The following is an 8,386-nucleotide window of genomic DNA, read 5'->3' on the forward strand; positions in this document are numbered from 1 at the left end:
AAAAAAAAAAAAAAAAAAAAAAAAAAGAAAACAATACAGCCTCATTGCTGATACGGAGAAAGTTTGAGTGGTCTGGATAGAAGATCAAACCAACCATAATAGTTCCTTAAGCCAAAGCCTAAGCCAGAGCAAGACCCTAACTCTCTTCAATTCTATGAAGGCTGAGAGAGGTAAGGAAGCTTCAGAAGAAAAGTTTGAAGCTAGCAGAGGTTGGTTCTTGAGGTTAAAGGAAAGAACACATCTGCATAACATAAAAGTATGAGGTAAAGCAGCAAGTACTAATAGAAAAGCTTCAAGTACCCAGAAGATTAGTGAAGACCATTAATGAAGGTGGCTACAATAAACAACAGGTTTTCAATGTGGACAAAACAGTCTTCTATTGGAAGAAGATGCCATCTAGGAATTTTATAGAGAGAAGTCAATGCCTGGTTTCAAAGTTTCAAAGGACAGGCTGACCCTTTTATTAGGGGCAAATCCCTCTAGTGACCTTAAGTTGAATCCAGGTGCTCATTTGCCATTCTGAAAATCCTAGGGCCCCTAAGAATTATGTTATATCTACTCTGCCTGTGCTCTATAAACAAAACAACAAAGTGTGGATGACAGCCACATCTGTTTATAGCATGGTTTATTGAATATTTTAATCCCACCATTGAGACCTACTGCATAGAAAAAAAAAGATATCTTTCAAAATATTCTTGCTCATTAACAGTGCACCTAGTCACTCAAGAGCTCTGGTGGAGATGTACAAGGAGATCTGTGTTGTTTTCATGCCTGTTAACACCCATTCTTCAACTTATGGATCAAGGAGTAATTTTTACTCTCAAGTCTTATTATTTAAGAAATACATTTTGTAAGGCTATAGCTGCCATAGATAGTGATTCCTCTAATGGATCTGGGCAAAGTAAATTGAAAACTTTCTGGAAAGGATTCACCATTCTAAACATCATTAAGAACAATTGTGATTCATGGGAGGAGGTCAAAATAGCAACATTACTAGGAGTTAGGAAAAAGTTGAATCTAATCCTCATTAATGACTTTGAGGGGTTTAAGATGTCAGTAGAGGAAGTAACTGCAAATGTGGTGAAAATAGCAAGAGAACTAGAATTAAAAGTGGAGCCTAAAGATGTGACTGAATTGCTACAATTTCATGATAAAACTTAGACAAGGAATTACTTCCCATGGATGACCAAAGAAAGTGCTTTCTTAAGATGGATCTACTGCTGGGGAAGATGCTCTGACCACTGCTGAAATGACAGCCAAGGCTTTAAAACATTACAAAAGTTGATAAAGCAGTAGCAGAGTTTGAGAGGATCTATCCCAATTTTGAAGAATTTTGAAATAAGTTATCCTCTGGGTAAAATGCTATCAAACAGCATCTGATGCCACAGAGAAATCTTTCATGAAAGCAAGAGTCAATCAATGCAGCAAACCTCATTTTTGTATTATATTAAGAAAATGCCACAGCACCTGAACCACCACCCTGCTCAGTCAGCAGCCGTCAACATTGAGAGAAGAGTCTCCACTGGCAAAAAGATTATGACTCACTGAAAGTTCGGATGATCCTTAGCATTTTTTAGCAATAAAGTATTTTTTAATGAAGGTATATATACTTTTTTACATATAATGCTATTGCACACAATATACTACAGTACAGTGTAAACATAACTGCTAAATGCACTGGGAAACCAAATCATTTGTGTGACTCACTTTATTGCAATATTTGCTTTATTACAATGGTGTGTAACTAAACCCACAATAGCATCAAGGTATGCCTGTATAGATACAACTAAAGCCCTAGCTGCTAGGTATTTACAACTCAAATCCCATATATTCCAAAGCCTTTCTAGAGTTAACCACTTAGAATTAATCTCTCCTCTTTTGCACCTTCAAAATGTATTGTCCATACCAGAATTAGAGGTTTTATCACATTATCAGGGTGTGGTTACTTATATATCATTCTCATTATTTGTGACTCTGACTCAAAAATTTACTGTGTCATTTTTCTTTCTCTCCTAGCACCTAACATACCACATGCCCAAATAAATGTTCAAAATGAGATGGGATGTAGCTTCCAAGAGGGGCAGTTCTACAGGCCCAGGTTAGACTATTAATAACACAGCTTTTCCAAAGGCTAGTGTCCTATCCACAACATAGTACAATGTCTCAAGCCCACAGAACCCCAAAAATGGGGAGAAACTGTCCCTAGAGAAATGAAATACAGAAGTAGAAAAGGATGTGGGATCCAGTTAAGGGACACTCTAGCAAGAACAAGGAAGTACTCACTCTCCCAGAATTCCCTCAAATACCCCATTCTTGCATAAAGAATCTACAACTCTGCCACTGTAGCTGCCCTAGTTGAATGTGAAGTGGTAAACCATGATTATCCCCCACCACATATACTATAATAAAAGTGTAAGTCATGTTCAAAGCTCTTCCATATATATTACCACATTTCATTCTTAGGTACACTGTTAGGCACGGTAGGGTTTTTTTTTTTTTTTTTTTAATTTTATAGATGGAGAAAGACAGTCTCAGAGATTAATTTTCTTAAGGCCACATAGGCTTATAGTTTATGGCAAAGCTGAAACTGTAATTCAGGTCTCTTTAACTCCTGTTTCAAAACTGGAGGTGTCGACTACACTGCCACTGTGGTAGGAGTGAGACTTCTAAGCCATGTCTACCATTTACTATTCCTACTCCAGTTTGGGCTGGGATGGGGAGGGCAGCAAGGATCTCCTGATGTGGAAGCAGGGAAAGTTCAGGTGAGGCAAGGAGAGGGAGGAGGCAGCAAAGGGACGAGCCCTGGGTGTTGGATTTATTGTGACTAGCAAATTCAGATTCCCTGAAGCACAGACTCTTTTCCTCTAGAAACAGAAACTTTGCTCTTTTAAGACAAACCTTCAAAGATCACCAATAATGAGAACTAGTCAAGTCAAGTAAAAGCGAAGGAGTCTATGCTGGGGTGCAGGAGTGAGAGAGCTCCTGGAACCCATTCAGAGGTCACTGTTTCAGTGAGGGTGGAGAAGGAACTGTCCATTTCTCAGAAAGAAAGAAAACGTCAGGGTCCTTTGAGGTCTCAAAATATGTAACCTCCAGACATTTATCCTTGAGAGAAAGTGCTATCTCTTGACTAAAATCCAGGATGTCCAGCCACAGACAGCAACGACTTTTTATGAACAAGGCTTGCTGACAAGTATGCTTAATTCAATGTTGTGACACATTATGGGAATTGCCCAACTCCTGTGGTGATATTATGGTAGGCTGGATAACAAGGATGTTCCAAAATAGAAGGCCAGGCTGTTCAAAAAAACTTTTTGACTCTTTGGCATTTGGTATGAAAAGGCAGGTGTAGGGGGAGGAGTATGTATACTAGCCCAACATGTAACAGATGTAAATAATACATTTGAAAATGAGAGAAAATACTGATTTGTACATAAAATTTACTAAATGCTAAATAAGTCATCAAAGTGAGTAGGTGAAGAGAAAGGCAAAAACTAAAAAAACTCAAAGAAAAGTCAAAGAAATTTATACTTTGAATGAAAAAGAAAAAATGATGTCAAGAGATGAATGAATATTGAGAGAGGAGGAAAAACAACAAGGCTTTGCTAATAAATACCTGCTTATCATAGAAATATCTTTACTGTTTAACCTTAGTTGTAAGAGTACTGCTATGGTCTAAATGCATCCCCCACCAAATTCACGTTAAAACATAATCTGAAATATAGTGATTTAAAAGGTGGGGCTTGGGGGAGATCATGAGGTATCCGGAATTGGTGGGTTCTTGGTCTGGCTGACTTCAAGAATGAAGCCGCGGACCCTCGAAGTGAGTGTTACAGTTCTTAAAGATGGTGTGTCGGAGTTTCTCCCTTCTGGTGTTCGGATGTGTTCTGAGTTTCTTCATTCTGGTGTGTTTGTGGTCTTGCTGGCTTCAGGAGTGAAGCTGCAGACCTTCACGGTGGGTGTTACAGTTCTTAAGGTGGCATGTCTGGAGTTGTTCATTCCTCCCGATAGGTTCATGGTCTCGCTGGCCTCAGGAGTGAAGCTACAGACCTTTGCAGTGAGTGTTATAGCTCATACACATGGCATGGACCCAAACAGTGTGCAGCAGCCAAAGAACAAAGCTTCCACAGCTGGAAGGGAACCCAAGCAGGTTGCCACTGGCTGGCTCAGGCAGCCTGCTTTTATTCCCTTATCTGGCCCCACCCACATCCTGCCAATTGGTCCATTTTACAGAGAACTGATTGGTCCATTTTACAGAGAGCTGATTAGTCCTTTTTTTTTTTTTTTTTTTTGAGACAGAGTGTCCCTCTGTGGCCCAGGCTGGAGTGCAATGACCCTATCTCAGCTCACTGCAAGCTCCGCCTCCCGGGTTCACGCCATTCTCCTGCCTCAGCCTCCCAGTAGCTGGGACTATAGGCACCCACCACCTCACCCGGCTAGTTTTTTTTGTATTTTTTAGTAGAGACAGGGTTTCACCGTGTTAGCCAGAATGGTCTCCATCTCCTGACCTCGTGATCCGCCCATCTCCGCCTACCAAAGTGCTGGGATTACAGGCTTGAGCCACTGCGCCCGGCCTGGTCCATTTTACAGGGTGCTGATTGGTGCATTTTCAATGCCTGAGCTAGACACAGAGTGCTAGACAGAAAAGTTCTCCAATTCCCCACTAGGTTAGCTAGATACAGAGTACTGATTGGTGTATTTACATACCTTGAGCTAGACGGAGTGCTGATTGGTGCCTTTACAATCCATTAGCTAGACACAAAGATTCTCCAAGTCCCCACTAGCCTCAGGAGCCCAGCTGGCTTCACCTAGTGGATCCTGCACCGGGGCTGCAGGCAGAGCTGCCCAGAGCTACCTGACTGTCCTGAGTGGCGCCTGCACTCCTCAGCCCTTGTGCGGTGGATGAGACCAGGCGCCACGGAGCAGAGGGTGGCGCCCGTTGGGGAGGCTCCAGCTGCACGGGAGCCCACCGCCGAGGGCGGGACTCGGACATGGCGGGCTGCAGGTCGCGAGCCCCGCCCCACGGGGAGGCGGCTGAGGCCCAGCGAGAATTCGAGCGCAGTGCATGCGGGCAGGCAGTGCTGGGGGACCCAGCGCAACCTCCGCAGCTGCTGGCCCCGGTGCTAAGCCCCTCACTGCTCTGGGCCGGCAGGCCGCTCACTCCCAGTGCGGGGACCGCGGAGCGCGCGCCCGCCGGAACTCACGCTGGCCTGTGAGCGCAGGGCGCAGCCCCGGTTCCGTCTGCGCCTCTCCCTCCACACCTCCCGGCAAGCAGAGGGAGCCGGCTCCCGCCTCGGCCAGCCCAGAGAGGGGCTCCTACAGTGCAGTGGCGGGCTGAAGGGCTCCTCAAGCTCCGCCAGAGTGGACGTCGTTGAGGCCGAGGAGGCGCCGAGAGTGAGGGCTGCTAGCACATTGTCACCTCTCAATGAGATCATAAGGGCTCCACCTTCATGGATAGAATCAGTGCCCTTATAAAAGCAGCCTGAAGAAGCTTGTTCATCCCTTCTACCCTGTGAGGACACATAGAAGGTGCTGTCTGTGAGGAATGGGTGCTCACCAGACACCAAATCTCCTGGCACTTTGATCTTGGTCTTCTCAGCCTCTAGGATCATCAGCAACAAATTTCTGTCTTTTTATAAATTACCTAAAGTATTTTGTTTGTTAATAGCAACCAAAACTAATGAAGACAAATACCGTTTCATAATTTTATTTTAACTATTATTCCCTTTTGCTTCGGTGGGTTTAAAATGCAGGCCGAGTGCAGATGCTCACACCTGTAATCCCAACACTTTGGGAGGCTGAGGTAGGAGGATTGCTTGAGCCCAGGAGTTCAAGACCAGCCTAGGCAACATAGTGAGACCTCATCTCTACAAAAAATAAAAAATTAGGCATGGTAACACACACCTGTAGTCCCAGCTCCTCAGGATTGTGGGAGCCTGGGGAGGCTGCAGTGAGCCATAATCATGCCAATGCACTCAGAGTGGGCAACAAAGTGAGACTCTATCAAAAAAAAAAAAAGTACAAAAAAGTATGACTTTTGCAATAGGAAATCTTAATAAAATACGTAATTTATTGGAATGTTGGGACTATAGATAATTTTAAGATTAAATTTTCTAATATTTGGGATATTTGTGTGTGAATATATTTACCTGTGTGTGTCTATATATTTATATAATACACATATTTATATGTAAGTATATATAATATACATTTTACTATTTAATGAATTGTATTGTGTATATTTAAGGTATACAACATGATGTTATGAGATACATAGAGTAAAATGCCTACTATAGCAAAACAAATTCGCATATTTATCTTCTCAAATAGTTACCCATTCTCCCCCACTGTGGCAAGAGCACCAATATTCTACTCATTTAGAAAAAATCCTGACTACAATACACTATTAGTAACTGTAATGCTCATGTTGTGCTTTAGACTTCATACCTGTTCATCCTATATATCTGCTCCTATGTATCCTTTGACCTACATTTTCCCATTTGCTCTTCCCAACCGCAACCCTGGTAACCACTGTTTTATTCTGTATCTGTATATTTGACCTTTTTTGTTTTAGATTCCACATTTAGGTAAGATCATGCAATATTTTTCTTTTTGTGTCTGGTTTATTTTCCTTAGCATAATGTCCTTCAGGTCCATCTATGTTGTGGCAAATGGAAAAATCTCCTCCTTTTTTTAGGCTGAATAATATTCCATTGCATATACATACTACAGTTTCTTTATTCATCTGTTCATTAATGGACACCTAGGTTTTTTCCATAGATTGGGTATTGTGAATAATGCTGCAATGAAGATGAAACTGCAGATATCTTTATGAGGTGCTGATTTCATTTCCTTTGGATACATACCCAGAAAAGGAATTACTAGGTCATGTGGTCATTCTATATTTAATTTACTTAGGAACCTCCATACTGTTTTCCATAATGACCGCACCAGTCTGCATTCCCACCAACAGTGTACAAGTGTTCCCTTTTCTCCACACCCTCACCAACATTTGTCTCTTGTCCTTTTTATAATAGCTATTGTCATGGGTTTGAGGCAGTATCTCAAAGTGGTTTGCATTTGCATTTCTCTCATAATTAATGATATTTAGAACCTTTTCTTATGCCTGCTTACCATTTTTATGTTGTCTTTGGAGAAATGTCTATTCAATATATAACAGTTTATATGTTTTATCTATATAAACAGGTTATATATTTTCTTGCTACTGGGTTGTGTGAGTCCTTTTTTTTTTTTACTATTAACCACTTATCAGAGATATGGTTTTCAAATATTTTTCTCCAATCCACAGGTTGCCTTTTCACTTTGTCAATTGTTTCCTTGGCTGGGCAGAAGCTTTTTTAATGTAGTCCCATTTATTTATTTTTGCTTTTGTGGACTGGGCTTTCACTTTGATACCCAATAAATCATTGCCAAGGCCAGTGTCAAGGATCTTTTCCCCTATGTTTTCTTCTAGAAGTTTTATGGCTTCAAATCTTGAATGTAGGTCTTTTACCTATATTGAGTTTATTTTTGTGTAAGATAAGGGTCCAATTTCATTCTTTTGCAGGTGGAAATCCAGTTTTCCTAGCATTATGTATTGAAGATACTATCTTTTCCCCATTGTGGACACTTTCTTCTTGTCAATACGTAAATATATTCACACATACATATTATTAAAAATATTATAACTGTTGAATCTTAAAAATTATAGTCCCACCATTTCAATAAATTACAAATATTAATACTTCCTATATCAAAACTTAGTTGATCACATGTGTTCAGATTTACTTTTGGGTTCTTTTTTCTGTTCCACTGATGTATGTGTCTGTTTTTATGCCAGTATCATACTGTTCTGATTACTATAGCTTTGTAATATAATTTGGTCAGGAAATGTGATGCCTCTAACTTTGTTTTTATTTCTTAGAATTACTTTGACTGATTATTTGAGGTATTTTGTGGTTTCATAAGAATTTTAAAGCCAGGTATGGTAGCACATGCCTGTAGTCCCAGCTACTCAGGAGGCTGGAGTAGAAAGATCAATTGCTTGAGCACAGGAGTTAAAGGTTGCAGTGAGCTATAATCATGCCACTGCACTCCAGCCTGGGTGACAGAGCAAGACCCTATCTCTGTTAATAATAATAATAATAATAATAATAATAATAATAGAGAAAAAAGAATGTTAGGATTATTTTTTCTATTTCTGTGAAGAATGCCAGTGGAATTTTCATAGGGATGGATTGAATTTGTATATTGCTTTGGGTAATGTGAACATTTTAACAATATTAATTATTCCAATCCATGAACATAGAATATCTTTCCATTTATTTGTATCCTCTTCAATTTCTTTGATCAATGTTTGATAGTATTCAGTGCACAGGTCTTTCAC

At 40.6% G+C, this 8,386-nt stretch overlaps 1 pseudogene; it reads right to left on the reverse strand.

Moving 5' to 3' along the window:
* LOC108514039 (60S ribosomal protein L31 pseudogene) overlaps positions 1-5,067 on the reverse strand; it is a 7,071-nt pseudogene extending 2,004 nt beyond the window's left edge.
* Between the last annotated feature and the right edge of the window lie 3,319 nt (positions 5,068-8,386).

This window comes from Rhinopithecus bieti, unplaced genomic scaffold, assembly GCF_001698545.2.
Source record: "Rhinopithecus bieti isolate Rb0 unplaced genomic scaffold, ASM169854v2 scaffold_32105, whole genome shotgun sequence".
Classification (NCBI taxonomy): Eukaryota; Metazoa; Chordata; class Mammalia; order Primates; family Cercopithecidae; genus Rhinopithecus; species Rhinopithecus bieti.